This window comes from Pleurodeles waltl, chromosome 2_2 (assembly GCF_031143425.1).
Source record: "Pleurodeles waltl isolate 20211129_DDA chromosome 2_2, aPleWal1.hap1.20221129, whole genome shotgun sequence".
NCBI lineage: Eukaryota > Metazoa > Chordata > Amphibia > Caudata > Salamandridae > Pleurodeles > Pleurodeles waltl.
Genome location: NC_090439.1, coordinates 454,386,790 through 454,402,162, shown reverse-complemented (window position 1 = coordinate 454,402,162; position 15,373 = coordinate 454,386,790). Strand labels below are relative to the sequence as shown.

The 15,373-nt window shown below is 45.6% G+C and overlaps 1 protein-coding gene across 2 annotated transcripts in view; it reads right to left on the bottom strand.

Moving 5' to 3' along the window:
• FAM210A (family with sequence similarity 210 member A) overlaps positions 1 to 15,373 on the bottom strand; it is an 80,587-nt gene that overhangs the window by 16,405 nt on the left and 48,809 nt on the right. The gene's annotated exons all lie outside the window — the stretch shown is intronic.

The window sequence follows — 15,373 nt, the reverse complement described above, 5'->3', positions numbered from 1 at the left end:
CCCAATACTTACTTCCTTCAGATTTTCGGTTACACATCATTATTGGGTGTATTGGTGCTACAACATAAGCAAGCTAACACCACATTTCCCAGAATGCATTATGTTTCAGATGAATACTAGAAATTAAAACACAGTCTCTGTATTGTGTAACATTCAATCCTCCCCATTCCACCCACCCAAACAAGCATGCTCTCTACCCCTTAAAGAGCCTGGCACAAAGTCTTCTCCATGGTATTCAAATCCATCCATTGCTGAGCGGCACAACACAGCCCATCTCCTTCTCTTCACACCAACAACTGCCCTCTTTGTTTGCCATACCAGCAATACCCAACCATCAAAAAAGCCTTTCTGCGCAGTCAAATATTAGAAATCTTAGATACTATCTTTCCACTAGAAGGGTCTCCCATGCAAGCAGAGCTCCCCCAACCCCAAGTCGTCAATAGGTCTTCTTCAGAAGTTTTACACCAGCATGCATTAACTCTCAGCTATTCACCCCCATGACACACATTACGTCTGAAATCCCTGTCTCACAGGGGTGGATTGCTCAATGTTTTGTTAAAACATATGTCATATTAATGACCTCCTTTCTGCATACTGGGATGTAAATATGAAATAGTCTCAGTACAGTTTGCAGTGAACATTCTCCTTCACATAAGATCCATCATCTGTACAGGGACCTTCTAATTACCATGGGTAGCAGTCTCCACAGAAGGCTGAATGAGTTTTGCAACTGTACTATACTCTCATTGTACAATGGAGGCTGATGCCCGTGCTATAATTCGAAGCACAAAGTTCTCATCTACTCCTTAATGCTTTATACTGGGGTGCTAATTCCTTAATCCTTTGGATTGGGGTACTACTTAAGGTATTCACCAGAACTGCCTTTGACCCCACTTGTTCCCTCATCAATGACAGGCAAGCGGTCCTCTTGGGTCCAACAGATGGAGTAAAGAGGTGGAGTGTACTGCTCCATACATTCGTCACCAGTGATGGTATAGGGTGAGGGTGGGCAAACTGCTTGAACCTCACTGCAGAACGCCAAGAGTATAACAGGGGATAATACTGGAAGCCAACACCAGTAGTTCACCCCCAGTACTTTCTTACAAGGACCTAAAACATCTGAAAACATTCATTTTATGCATTACAAAATACTTCTGATCTTCTCCTCTACAAGGGATCATCTACATTACTTCCTGTTTGCCAAACCCAGAGTATAATGCTTCAGATAACAACGAAGTGCCAGGCTTAGAAGCTCTTTAAAAAATGTCAAGATGAATTGGTGTCTTGTGTGTTGTGCTGGACAACCACACAGGTTTCAATACCATACTTTACACTGTTTTGCAAAAGCTGTAACTGGAACAGAAAGATTGATTTTAAAGACCTACTGTAACATTAAGTGACAATGTTAAGACATTTAGCCTGATCTTTTAGCATCTTAATGGCTGCAATACATTTGAGTTCAAGACAAGCAGCGGAGTTCCTATATGAGTAGGGTACCGGCTGTTCAAATCCCCTTCTTGTGGATAGCCCAACATGTGCTACCTAGGTTTTAGGGGACGGAGGCAGGTGTGTGTGTATGCTGAAGGTTACTTGTAATACAGCAGTGCGAGGGAGGTAAGTAATATGAAAAGAAGGAGTACATTTTCAAAGGTATTCTGAGCAACATAGTCTACTAGTACTTCAAAAAAGTTGTCCCTGCTATGATGGATTTAAATGCAGCCATCTGCTGGCACATTCTACAAAAGCAGAGTCCTATGCAAAAGCTCATAAGTACAAAAAGGAATGCCACTTTAAAGCTCTTAACATAGCAGGCTGGCATGATGTGACATTAGAGATCTGCAAATGTAACCTTTATCACATCGAGACAAACTAAACTTAGAATGACATTTGGCTTGTGTAGCTCTTGCAAAGGGCAATGATGCCAGTTGAGGATGGCGCAGGGAAAGGGAAGCTGCAATGGACTTAAAAAAATATTATACATATATATAAATATATTTAAAAACATATACACACACACAAACACACACTGATTCCAAGTGTCATTTTATGCTCAATTAAACAAAACAAAGTTGCTTTCCTTTAGTTAGACACACACAAGCAGAGCCGACACAAAAGATTTAAATTATATCATCCTGTTATGGGAGGCAACTATTTTAACTTCAGTAATGCAGCTAGTACCCTACTGTTACCATAAAACAATGCTAAACTCCACGTCTAGGCTTTCACTCAACAACCTAGTGCATTCTGATACTTGCAGTATCGCTTCTGGTCCATGCCGAGGACCAATGAACAACACTAATATGCTACAATGGTTCATGAAGTGACTGCTAACGCTGTAATGAAAATGCTAAATTGTCCAATAAGCATTTGTTTGTACAGTATTGCGCTGTAAATTCACATGCTTTGCATACTCCTGACACCTTCTGTTGGGCTCAAACGTTTGCAGGTTGTTTGTGTTTGAAAAAATCTTTCCAGTAGAACAATAGAGAGTGACTCCTCCTTTAGTGGATAACACGCATGGGCACTGTCTTTAAGTTAGATTGCTTTCTGCACAGCAGTTGAAAGTATATATGGAATGGTGCGTGGACGTATCATGGTGCATATTCTGGTTTGTGCTGTAAGAGGTAAAAAAGAGAAAGAGCTGCAGCAAATACAGACTTCCGCTAAGGAGGGTGGCCTCATGTGAATCTGCAGCATTACATGTTACTAACACATGCTTACAGGGTAAGTAATTTTCTGTTCGTAGCATGTGTGGCTATAAATACACATGCTTTCCATACACTATAAAACAGAAACCTCCAAGCGGTGGCAAGCCCGTGGACGGTTCAGACAAATTTTAAATACTGTTTGCCCAACAGAAAGTCTGTTTAATTTCTAGTGAAGGAGGTCTCTCTCGGAGTCTGGTTGTGGAAAGAAGCCTAGGAGCGGTACTGTCTGACTGAGGAGGAAGAGGGATACTACCTTGGGGAGGAAATGAGGTTCATTGTGAGAACAACCCTGTCAGTAGAAACCTGAATGAAAGGTTGCTGCAAGGTAAGTCCAAAATACAGAAGAATGTTCCCTCTTTTGCATGTAGGTGGCAAAAGTGGTTAGGTGTAGTTGAATGAAGTGTAGGCAAGGACTGACTTTGTAACTGCAGGAGGTAAAAATGATGTCCTGGACATTGTTTTAGAAGGTCTAGGTGACTGTGTGATGCAAAAGTGAATAAACCTTTTCAACATTGTGGCATAACTGTAGGCTCCTGCTTGATAGTCATGCACTCCACTCTTGTGGGAGCTGCAGATAGCATGACTCTGAAGATATTAGGTGCCAGATGGCTAGGTTGAGTTGTCTGGGTTCTGACTGCCTGTCCTGGCCTTTGTTCGGCGTTAGAAGAGAGCTTCTCATAGGGGATGACATGCATTGAGGAGTGTCAAGTACCAAGGCTGCCTGCCCCATGGGGGAGCCACGAGAATGAGTTTGAGAGATATTGGTTAGTAGAATCCTCAACCCGTACAGAAGAGGTGGGAGAGGAGGAAAAGGGGAGGTAAGCATTACTGACCAGTTCAACCTTAAAGCATTATTCATAGACTGCGGCCATGGATACCTGGAGGCAATGTTTGGACATTCTGCACTGTTACGATGTCAAACAGCTACATGTCTGGGGCACCCATCGCTGGAAATAAGTGAGCAGGAGTTGTGGTGTATTTCCCATTTGTGGGCTTATTGATGTGTCCTGGTGAGCAGATCAGCAAAGTTTTGTCTACCTCTGGAAGAAACTCAACCAGGAGGTGTATACGGTGGTGGATAGCCCAGTACTACATCTGTTGCACTAATGCTGAGCCGGTAGGAGTGCGTGCTGCCTCACCTCGATGAGGACTACTTTGTCTTGAATAACCTGAAAGAAGGCTTTGAGAGGTAGGTTTACCGCCAGTAGCTCGAGGAAGTTGATGTGTTGCTCCAGATATTAGGAGGGTCCACCGCCTCTGCACCAACATATTGTTTAGATGCATCCCCAGCCTGCAAGATAAATGTGTCCATGGTATTAGTCACATTCAGAACCTGGTTTGAAAAAGTCCCGCACTGCAACAGATTGCTGCTGTTCTACAAGTGTAAAGAGTGATGGGCGCCGAGCTTTAGCAACACTTGATCTTGTCAATGACCCTCTGCCTGGGTCCACTACGCTGAGAGGCATTCCTGCAACAGGTGAATGTGGAGTCTGGCATGGGGGATTACAGCCACGCAGGAGGCCATCATCACTAGAAGGTGCATTACTACCGGACCTTACGTTGATGAATAGGCTATAAAGGAGGCAGCAGCTGGTGAAATGCCAACGCCCTCTATTAACTGGAGTAGGCTTTGCCTGTAACTGCGTTTAGGATGGACCCAGGTAGGGCTTGGCCTATAGAGGTGGGACTTAATGGCAGTCTTTTTAATTGATTTTGTTTTTTACTGTATTTTCAAAATGGTAGAACACAATACAAGTAACAACACCGATGCATCTGGCAAAATGTCCATAAGCCAAGGCAGAAGAACGTATGAACAGTCAAATCAGAAGAGCAGGCAGAGCCTGCCCGAAAACAGGAAATGCCAACAATACCTTGGCTGTACCAATATAATGTAAGCAAAAAAGGGCCAACTAGCCAAAGTGTTCATACCCCATCCGCATCGGAAAGAAAGGAAGAGAAAAGAATAGCCAGAGAAGAAAGGAAGAAAAGAAAATAATTGGGAAGAAGTCCTCGCATCTAGCACAGCCAAACCGGATCAATCAAGCGTAATCACATGGCAATGGAGAGGGTGAAGAGGAAGAGGGGGGGCACCGAGGCGAGCAGCGCCAAACACTGGTCAACTACGCAACATGCTGCCACCGCGTTCAGGGAAGGTCCGCAAAGGGGACCACCCATCCCTTGGACGGGCATTGGGCAGTATCAGCTCCTAATAGGCTGCCAGCTGCTCCTGACAGTACACAGCATCCCGCAGCCAGTCCCTGCAGCGAGGGGCCAGCACTCTACCCCAGCACATTGCAACACTGCATTTCGCCAGCACCCCACCAGTCTCCTGTTCTCAGGGGGAATCTCCTAAATATAACCCAAGAGCGCAAACACAGGAGATCTCGGTAGTGTGAGCCCACCCATCTCTTCCAGCACATTCAGCACATCCTCCCAAAAGTCATCAGCACCCTACAACCAAAATGCCAAGTGCAGAAAACCCGCACCCCACATCTACTACAGCGACCATCAGCACAAACACCCATCCTCTGAAACTACGTGGCATGTAATACAAGCAATCTAAAAATTTAAAGTGTTGCAGACGCAATCTGTAGTTGGGGGATAACTCACGCATATGCGCACAGCAGTATTTCCACACATCATCAGACAAGGCCTCCCCCACATCCAGTTCCCACTGTCCTCTGGCCCTAGAGAGCACCGAAGATGCTGTCACCTGCATACACACATACAAGCTGGTGATTAGGCCTCAAGGGGACGGAGATTTATACAGTAACTCCAACGCCAGACTCACCGGGGCCCAGCATGAAAAGTGGGGTACCTGGAGCACAGGGATTCCCTGATCTGAAGGTAAGTAAGTCAATACTGCATGGCATCGTACGAAGCACCACCTCAGAAGAAATACATACATTCTCAGGGTACCAGGAGCCCAAAGTCATCAGCTGCAAATTCGATTAATGCCAGTCTAATCGTCCACCACCCGCTGTACGCTGGTGCACGTCTCTCACCAGCGCCAAAGGTGCAAACGGCACCTCATCTCTGATCCGTTGCAGGAGTACCCGCCAGGATACGCCACCGTTTCCATGCCTCGCAACGCAGGACAAGGCGCATCATATAGTACATCAGACAGGCGTGCAGGCCAAATTGAATCCTGCTCCGGAGCAAAGTGCAGCAAGTATTTTATAGGATGCATCCACAAATGCACATAGTGAGCTTGCAAGCACGTGTAGTAAAGATCCAGATCCGGAGCAGCCAAACCACCCAGCTCGAATGGCAGCACAATCGTCTCCCACGATATCCTGGGCTGCTTACCCGCCCAAACCAAAGAGATAAGCAAAGACCGGAGCCTCTCCTGGAAGCGAGCACAAGGGGGATGTTGGTGAACAAATAGACACATTTAGGCAGAACCACCATCTTCGCAATGGCTATACGCCCATTCAGCGAGAGCGTCAAGGAACGCCAAGCTGGAACCTTATCTTCCAGCCAGCCAATGGCCCTACCATAATTGGCGGACCAAAGCTCATCAAGTTCCCGACACACCCAGATGCCCAGCGCAAAGGATACCGCAAACAATACTGCACCGTGACACCCGACAGAGGTAAGCCCACAGACAGACCAATTGATGACGATCCCAGGGATCCAACCAAAGCGTGCAATCTCATCAAGGGGTATATCAAGGTGCATATATGGGTCCGAAACACATAAAGCAACATCATCAGCGTACATAGAAACCAAGACTGGACGTTGTCTAAACGCTAAACCTCTGTGGTTATGATGCTATCGAAGCTGCGCAGCCAGCGGCTCCATCGCCACCGCTAAGGACAAGGGCTAAAGGGGGCAACCCGACGGGTACCCCTAGATACTGGGAAAGGATCCGATGTCATCCCATTGACACGCAAGAGTGCCAAGGGAGCAGAGTAGAGAAGGCAAATCAATTGGAGAAATCTGATGCTCAAACCCACACGCACCAATAGACCAAACAAATATGACCATTCTAAAGAATCAAACGCCTTAGTAGCGTCCAAAAAACTGCTGCAACATGGTCCTCAGGGGACACCATCTGTGGAATTGCAAAGAAGGTATGTAGCTTATACAAGGTCGAGTGACCCGGCACAAAGCCAGATTGGTCCGGGAGCACCATTGACGGTAAAAGAGGCTGCAGGTGCATAGCCAGCAACTTCCATAGAATCTTGTTATCCAGATGTATAAGGGGCAATGGCCGCTATGAATCGCAAGAGCGTGGATCCTTGTCTGGCTTCAGTATAGTAACGATAATGGCCTCCCTCAGCAGCAAAGTGCCACATTTGAGCGCCTCATCGTACACTTCTAATAAATGCGGTGCCAGCAAATCTGCAAATTCCTTGTAGAAGGCCACCGTGAGCCCATCAAGACCAGGGGCCTTGTCCCCGGGCAAACCGCGAATAACCTGCATAATGTCCCAACAGAGAAAGGCTCATCTAAATATTGCCGGTGTTTGTTCTCCAGCCACAATAAACTAATATCCTCAAAATAATCGGTCTACGCCTCCGAGCCGCCAAAGGCGGAATAGAGGGAAGCATAGAAAACTGTCAGCAACTACCCAACCTCCTCCGCACCCGTTCAAGAGATGCCCGCAGAATCCAGCAGCTCCACACATAATTCCCAGCCCATGGGCGACAAAGCATTCCCGCCAGCGTCCTACCAGCTTGCTCGCCCTCTCGATACCGTGGCGCCGTAGCCTCTTTGTCCAGGAAGCAAAGTTCACGCAGCGCTGCCTCCTCATAATCTGACAACTTCTCCCGAAACTCCACCAGGAGAGCATTTGACATAAACGTACAGGCATTTTTCCAGAGCAGTCAACTGATTCTCTAGAGCTGCTAGTTCACAACGTATTGCCCTGAGCATGCCATGCTGTTTAGCCAGGCATATCCCCCGTATCACCTCCTTAAATGCCTCCCAAAAAGGTGCCCGCCGACGTGACCGAGCCTTTATTAGTCGCAAAGTACTCCTTTAAGGCCAAGCAGACCTCCTCTCTAAAAACAGAGTCCTTCAACGCGTTATATGGCAGCAGCCACAAAAAGTCCCGCTGCGCACACCCAGGAAGCCCCAAGCGCAACAAAACCAGGGAATGGTCCGACAATGTTCAGGGCAGATGCTAGACTGCCTCCGTCCAGAGCTCCACATCTCTGGTACCAAGCCACCTGTCCATTCTCGACCAGCTGCTATGGACAGTATTAACACAAGTGCCTTCCATAAGAGTGCCACGCTTTTCCCTCCATAGATCAACCACAGCACCTTCCGTCATGATACGGGCACGCTACCCCGCAGCCTCCACCTGTCGAGGCCGCATCCAGCTCTCATGATCCGCACACACATAACTCCCTGTAGTGGTGGAATACCAACAACTTATTACAAGGGCAGCTTTTCCTCACCCCTGTTCCCCACCTCAATATCACAAAGGAAGCATCACTCATGGGATGGGGTGCACACTTGCAGGATCTCACATTACAGGGTCTCAAAGACACCAAACGCCAGGGTCCCCACATCAGCTATCTAGAGCTTCAAGCTATTCACCTAGCATTGAAAGCATTCCTACCTCACCTAATTGGCAAGGTTGTCCTAGTCAGGACAAACAATGACAGCCATGCATTATCTACAAACATAGGGTGGACACATTGTTTACAATTATCTCACCTATCTCAGATAATTTGGAGATGTGCTTTGCATCACATCATTCACCTGTTAGGGCAGTACCTTCCAGTAACAGACGACTTTGCAGACGTCCTCAGCAGGATGCAGCAACATGTCCACAAGTGAGAACTCCACCCCTAAGTCCTCCTTCTATAATTTCTTAGATGGGGGGGTAGGGGTGGGGTTCCCTCAAGTAATTCTCTTCGCAACCGTAGAAAACGCCAAATGCCCAAATTTTGCATCCAGGTTCCCACACCCACCATCTAAGGGCAACACACTGTAGATTAATTTGTCAGGGATATTTGTCTATGCTTTTCCCACTCGCCTTCCATTTCTAACTTGAAAGCTCAGGCAGACATTGCTCATTCTAGTACTAGTGGCTCCGACATGTGAACCAGGGCTGACGGGCCCAATATTACTGGACCTTTCTGTAGTCCCCCACAAGGAGATTCCCAACAGGCCGGACCTTTGCACTCAGAACCATGGAGAAATGAGGCACCCAGATCCCAAGGCTCTCAACCTGGCGATTTGACTCCTGAGGTCATAGAATTTGGTTACCTGAATCTACCACTTGAATTTATGGCTATTCTCAAGGAAGCTTGTAGTCATGCCACACAGCTAAATGGAAGAGGTTTGTTTGTTATTGTCATTCAAAAGAAATTGAGCCTTTTAATGCCACTGTACAAAACACTGTCTTTTACCAGCTTCATTTACAACTCTCTGGGCTAGCATTCACCTCCATATGGGTACATCTCACTGCATTAGCTGTCTATCTATAAAATAAGCAACACATGTCTCTATTCAAAATACCAGTCATTAAAGCCTTCATGGAGGGGCCTGAGAGTAATTCCACCACTAGTTCCAGCTGCACCTTTATGGAATCTTAACATTGTTCTTACACGACTCATGGGCTCTCCATTTGAGCCCCTCCATACCTGTCTCCTTCAATATCTTTATTGGAAAGTGTCATTTTTAATTGTTATTACCTCACTTAAACGTGTTAGCAGGCTTTAGGCATATACCTTGGAACAAACTTTCTTCCATCTCCAAGGAGACAGGGTGGTCCAATGCACCAAACCTAAATTTCTACCAAAAGTTGTTTCTGACTTTCACCTCAATCGGTCGAGTTACCGTTTTTTCTCTCAACCAGAATGGATTGTGGAGGGTGCTCTCCACACATTAGATGTCAAACGAGCCCTTATGTTCTACAAAACAAAAAGTTTTAGAGACACTAAACAACTATTTGTTGCTTTTTCACCACCTCAAAGGAAAGCCTATATCCAAATCAGGTGTTGCCAGATGGATAGCTAAGTGCATTCAAACATGTTTCGCTGAAGCCAAATTAACTCTTACCTGCAGCTCCTAGAGCACACTGTACTAGAAAGAAATGAGCGTCCTGGGCTTCCCTAGGCAACATTCCAATAGCTGACATATACAAAGTAGCTACATGGTCTACACAACTTACTTTTACAAAACATTACTGTGTGGGTGTTCTAGCACACCATCATGCTAATGTAGGTCAGGCAGTGCTACGTACACTTTCAAAAGCCCTTTTATGATACAGAAAGCGTTTTCCAAGTCATAAAAGGACTTTTGTACATGGCCATATGCCATTCTGTGGTATTAACCCCTGTGTTTTTGTAAATTGCAGCGTCTGCAACCTCAAAATGGTTTTGTGCATCTGGTCCCCTAGTTCTCTAACTTAGTTCTAAAAAAAAAAATCTTATAAGAACCCACATAGTAATAGTTACTAAAGGAGCATTCAGCAAGGGGTGAACATTACCTAATTTCTATTAAAAGCCAGTACTGAGATCTGTGGGCTTCCAAAATCCTTGATCACTGAAAAGCTTAAAAATTACAATTGCCTGCTCTCATCTTATCTCACACTTATCTACCCATCATCATTTGTCATGCCTCTATCAACCTATCCTCCATTCCCACTCTGACTCATCCCAAATCCATTCTACTACTTTCATCTCCTAAATAACTCTGCCTAAGCTATTCCCTCCGCTTCCACATCTAACCCACCAAACCTCACTTTACTACCATGATCTCCCAAACAACCCTACTATATTCTCCCCCATTATTCTCACCCTGCTACTATGATCTCCCTAACCCCTTTCACAGACTCTTCCCTCCTCCATCCTCCCTTTACTCATCCCAAGCCGAAATCCTATTACCATAAACTCCCAATTAACACTTCTGGATGCTTTCCTCCTCCACCCCTCCATTACTCCAGTTAATCTAACTAACAAACTCTCATATCCACGGCACAAATGCACTCATAATAATACTAAAACTGTACTCATATTTCCCTATAATAATCCACCACTAATTCTTGTTGGGTTCCGGAGTAGTGTGCTACTCGCCGAAAAGCGCTTCGACGCCTTGTCAGGGGTAGAAAGCGCTATATAAATATTATTACAATACAATACAATACACATCCAAAACAACATTAAAATCACCACCCCAAAGGATCGACCCTGGCCCCAAGGAGCATATCAATTGCCACACCTAGTCAAAAAACTGTGGGTCATCCACATTAGGACCGTATACTGACACCAGCCGGAACAGCTTGCCAAGCAGGGCAGTTGAAGAACGTAGCGACCCTGCAGGTCTAGAATCACCATCTCAGTATGCCACTGCAGACCTTTGTGAATCACAATGGCAACCCCACACACGTAGCATGAATACGCAGCCACATGACATTCCCCATCCAGCCAACTCGCAGCCTATGTTTTGTGGCAGCCGTCAGGTGAATCTTCTGAAGCACTAAAATATCAACCGCAAGCCGCTGTAAATATGCAGAAAGCAGCTGCATCTTGCGCCAATCATTCAGCCCCCGAACATTCCAGGTCATACAATTCACATATGTCACCCCTGCAGGAGTCATCATAGTAGGTCCCTCAACTGCCTCTTACTTACCATATGGCTATAGATCATAAGGAACAGCGCCAAAAACAAAGAGAGACAGCAAGGTAGAGATAGAAGGAAAGCAGAAAATGTAGTAAGCAGCAGAAAAACAACATATCCCACAACATAGGAACAAACAGCACAATTAGACACATCCAGTGGGGCACCGGCATGGTCATCTGTGAACCACCCACGTGGGAATGGGTGGGCAGGAGCACAAGCAGCACTGGTTATATTGCAAGACAGGCTGCACCGAAAGTGATAACATAGTCTAGAGTTAATTAGCCTCCAACCCATATGCAGAGCTGCCGGTGGCCCACAGCAACAAAACAAGTTCAATCATTATCAATAAGAGTATTGCCACCGGCAGCTTGCAAACAATCCGGAGTCGCCTTTTTAGGAACAGATTTAGCATATTTGATGGCCAGTTTTAGGTCAGCGAAAAAATGCAACTTGCTCTTATGCTACACTCGCAGTTTGGCAGGATAGATGAGGGAATATTTAGCATCTGTCTGGCTCAAAGTGCACTTAGCAGGCAGCAGGGGTGTGGAATTTCTAAAATAATCTACTTGGCCAAGGGACAAAATGCTAATGAGATCTACATGTCCTGAAAAATCCACTTGTCCCACCTACTTCCTACATCAATTATAAGGGCTGACACAGAAACATGTAATAGGTTTTTATTTTGTTTTATTAAACCAATAACTATTCAGTGCTTCGTAAACATGCTAAAGAAAAACTTGAAAAGCAGCTATATTATCTCTATTATCCAAAAGTATAGAAATTGTATAGGAATACAGCAGTAAATGATCTTGCATGGCAAGCTGCTCTAAGACTCATTATTGACAATACTTCAGTAGTTATGATATATGTGGCCTCTTATGTCCGCACACATGCTTTGTGCCTCCTGTTGTAAACCAGAGATTAATAGCTCTGCTGGGGTCCTAATCCTCAAAGTTGGGCCCTTCTATTTTAAGAAGCATTAGATCTTGGAGAACCTCTTGATTTAACCGTGTCTTAGGGGGTTCTTAATGACATTCATTGCAGAAAACATACGTTCAGCTTCTGCTGTAGACAAACTAAATGTAAACATCATCTCCATAAGCTTTAATATATTAGTTAACGTAGAAAGCTTTGTTGCTAGCAGGGTGGAGTATGCAGGCAATACAGGAATGCCTTTGCTCTGAAAGCTTTTCATATGGGTTTTAAGTCCACAAAACTCCTCTACAATTGCCAACTGCTTGTCTGCGGTAAAAAGTACTTCCAAATTGTGAACAATTGCCTCAATATCAGAGAGCCCATATTTATACAGTTCTTCTCTACTCTCTGACCATAGTGTATAATCAAATGCCTGAAATCCTTGAACTGGCATGGAATTAAAATTGCAAACCTCTCTTCAATGTACTTAACTACACGGTCAATGAGCTCACTGTCACTTTGGATTGTTGCTGCTGGGGGACAGCAGCCTGATAACTTTATTTCCGAGCCATCAGTAGAAATGTTTCCAAACGTTTTTTCTTCAGGGTGGTACAGTTTTTAAAACTGCTCCATGTATTCGCCCAACTCACTCTTAAGGCCTACGAGGGTCAATGCACACTTCTCTACAGCAGGTGGAACATGCAATAAAAGCAGTTCATTAGACTGAAAGAATTCTGAAAGCTAAGACACTGGCTTCAGAACATCTCTCAGGCTGTAAAGGTGTTTTATAAATGTAAAGCTAGTTACAATTGAGAGTACTTTTTTGCCTTAGCAGCAGAATCATCACTCCCAGCGGCAACCTGTCCCAGGTGTACAACCACTGTCTGCAGGTTTTGTTGCATGGCTGCCAAAGCTCGGGTTTTGCTGGATATCCATCTAACCTGTTTAATATCGGGCGGAGATTGAGGTCCCAACAAACAATGCCCCCACCAGAAACACTAATTTCACTGAAAGCAAAATACAGAGAGACTGATGACAGTCTTAGTAGGCACAACTACAGACACTTCAAAGCAAGACAACATGCTGAGGGGGACAGATCGGGCAAACTGTTAGCATGTCTGGTTCGTCAATCACCGCGATCATTGCCGATAGGGGCTATCAAACTACAAACAGGAGAAGTGGTTAACAGTCAAGTTGACATTAACAAGGCCTTCTACATGTATTATTGTTCGCTATATCAATCCTCTAGCTTCCCTGCAGAACAACAACTGGCTGAATTTCTGGCTCAGATTCCCCAAAACCCGAATATCACCAACAACGCTGACATTCTAGACGGCCCCATTATTACTGAGGAGCTCCGTTTGGCCCTCTCTCAGATGGCGCGTGGCAAGACCCCTGGCACAGATGGTCTGCCAGCAGAATACTACAACTCACAAAGCACTCACCTCCTGCAACCCTTACTATAGATGTTTAACGAAGCGCGTCATAGGAAACAGTTACCAGACTCTATGAGGGAAGCACTAATAGTGGTCCTACCAAAACCAGGTCGAGACCCACTGGATGTCAAATCATACAGGCCACTTTCTCTCCTGAACTCCGATTGCAAACTCCTAGGGAAGATCCTAGCAAATAGATTACTCCCCCATTTACCGTACTTAATAAACCCTGACCAATCGGGATTTATTCCGGGTAGAAATACCTTCTTAAATATAAGGCGCCTAATCAGTATCATGCATAACACCACAGACTCAGAAAGTGTGACTGTGTCATTAGATATAGAGAAGACGTTCGATACGCTTGGTTGGGATTATCTTTTCCGCACCCTTAAGGCATTTGGCTTCCAGAGTGGCTTTATCAACTGGATTGCTACACTATACTCCAAACCAACAGCCCGCGTTAAGATTGGTCAGGTAGTGTCAGAGGCTTTTCCTATAGGCAGAGGCACCAGGCAAGGCTGCCCGCTCTCTCCATTATTGTTTGCAATAGCTATGGAGCCACTCGCAGTTAAGCTCCGTAGCTGCGCCCATAAATGGGGCATACAAGAACTTGATGCATATCATATAATATCCCTGTACGCAGACGACGCCCTGATATACCTGCGCAACCACTCTGCCTCCCTAACTGAGGTAATGCGTATCATGAACATGTTTGCTCTCGTCTCCGGCTTGCATGTGAATTGGTCTAAATCTTGTATCTTCCCTCTCACTTGTTTGCCCACTGAACAGCGAGCATCTCTCCCCATGCATCAACTACCAGGGCACACCAGACCTTCAAATATTTGGGCGTTCAAGTATATCACTCTATGTCAGACCTAAGGGAAGGTAACTTAGACAGGCTGCTCTTGCTCCACCCGAGGCTCCTTGGCATTTTGGAGTTCTTTGCCTTTATCGCCAATGGGCCGGACAGCCATAGTCAAGATGCTAATACTACCAAGATTCTTATACTATTTCACTGCACTCCCGGTGATCTTGCCGCGCTCATTCTTCCACAAAGTGCATTCCCTACTGACTGACTTGCTCTGGGGCAGAGATAGACGCAGAGTAGCCCTAACTACCACACAATATCCACAAGTAGAAGGAGGCCTGGGCATGCCGAACCTTGAACTATATTACGCAGCAGCCCAACTCCAATGGGTCACTAAATGGCTCAACGAACCGACCACTACAGAGTCTATAGCAACAACGGCTTATACAACTCCAACAACGATACTGACATGTTTACTAGCAGGACCCCCTTACCCACTAAACAACTCACCCCTACTGGACACGGCTAGACACTGCTGGAGGAGAGACGTACAGGGCAGAATGCAGACCCTCCCCTATTCTCCCCTACTTCCAATGCCACAGTTACCGGGCATTCACGCCCTATCCTCCTATCATGATGTACGGGTGGTTAATACCCTGAACATAGGAGACCTCTATTCCGACTCCAAAGCAATCAAGTTTGCAGACTTGGTGTCTGCGGAAGTAATGCGTCCGGGAGCCTTCCTGACATTTAATGCCATAATTAATCTCCTACACAATCTCTGGGGCTACGGTCACAACGAACCGAATGAATCCCTTATACTCACTGCAATACTCTCTATGGGCGATGCAAAAGGCGTCGTTACCAAACTATATAAAATACTCCTAGCAAGTAGCTGCAAGGCCCTAACCCAGGTCAAACAC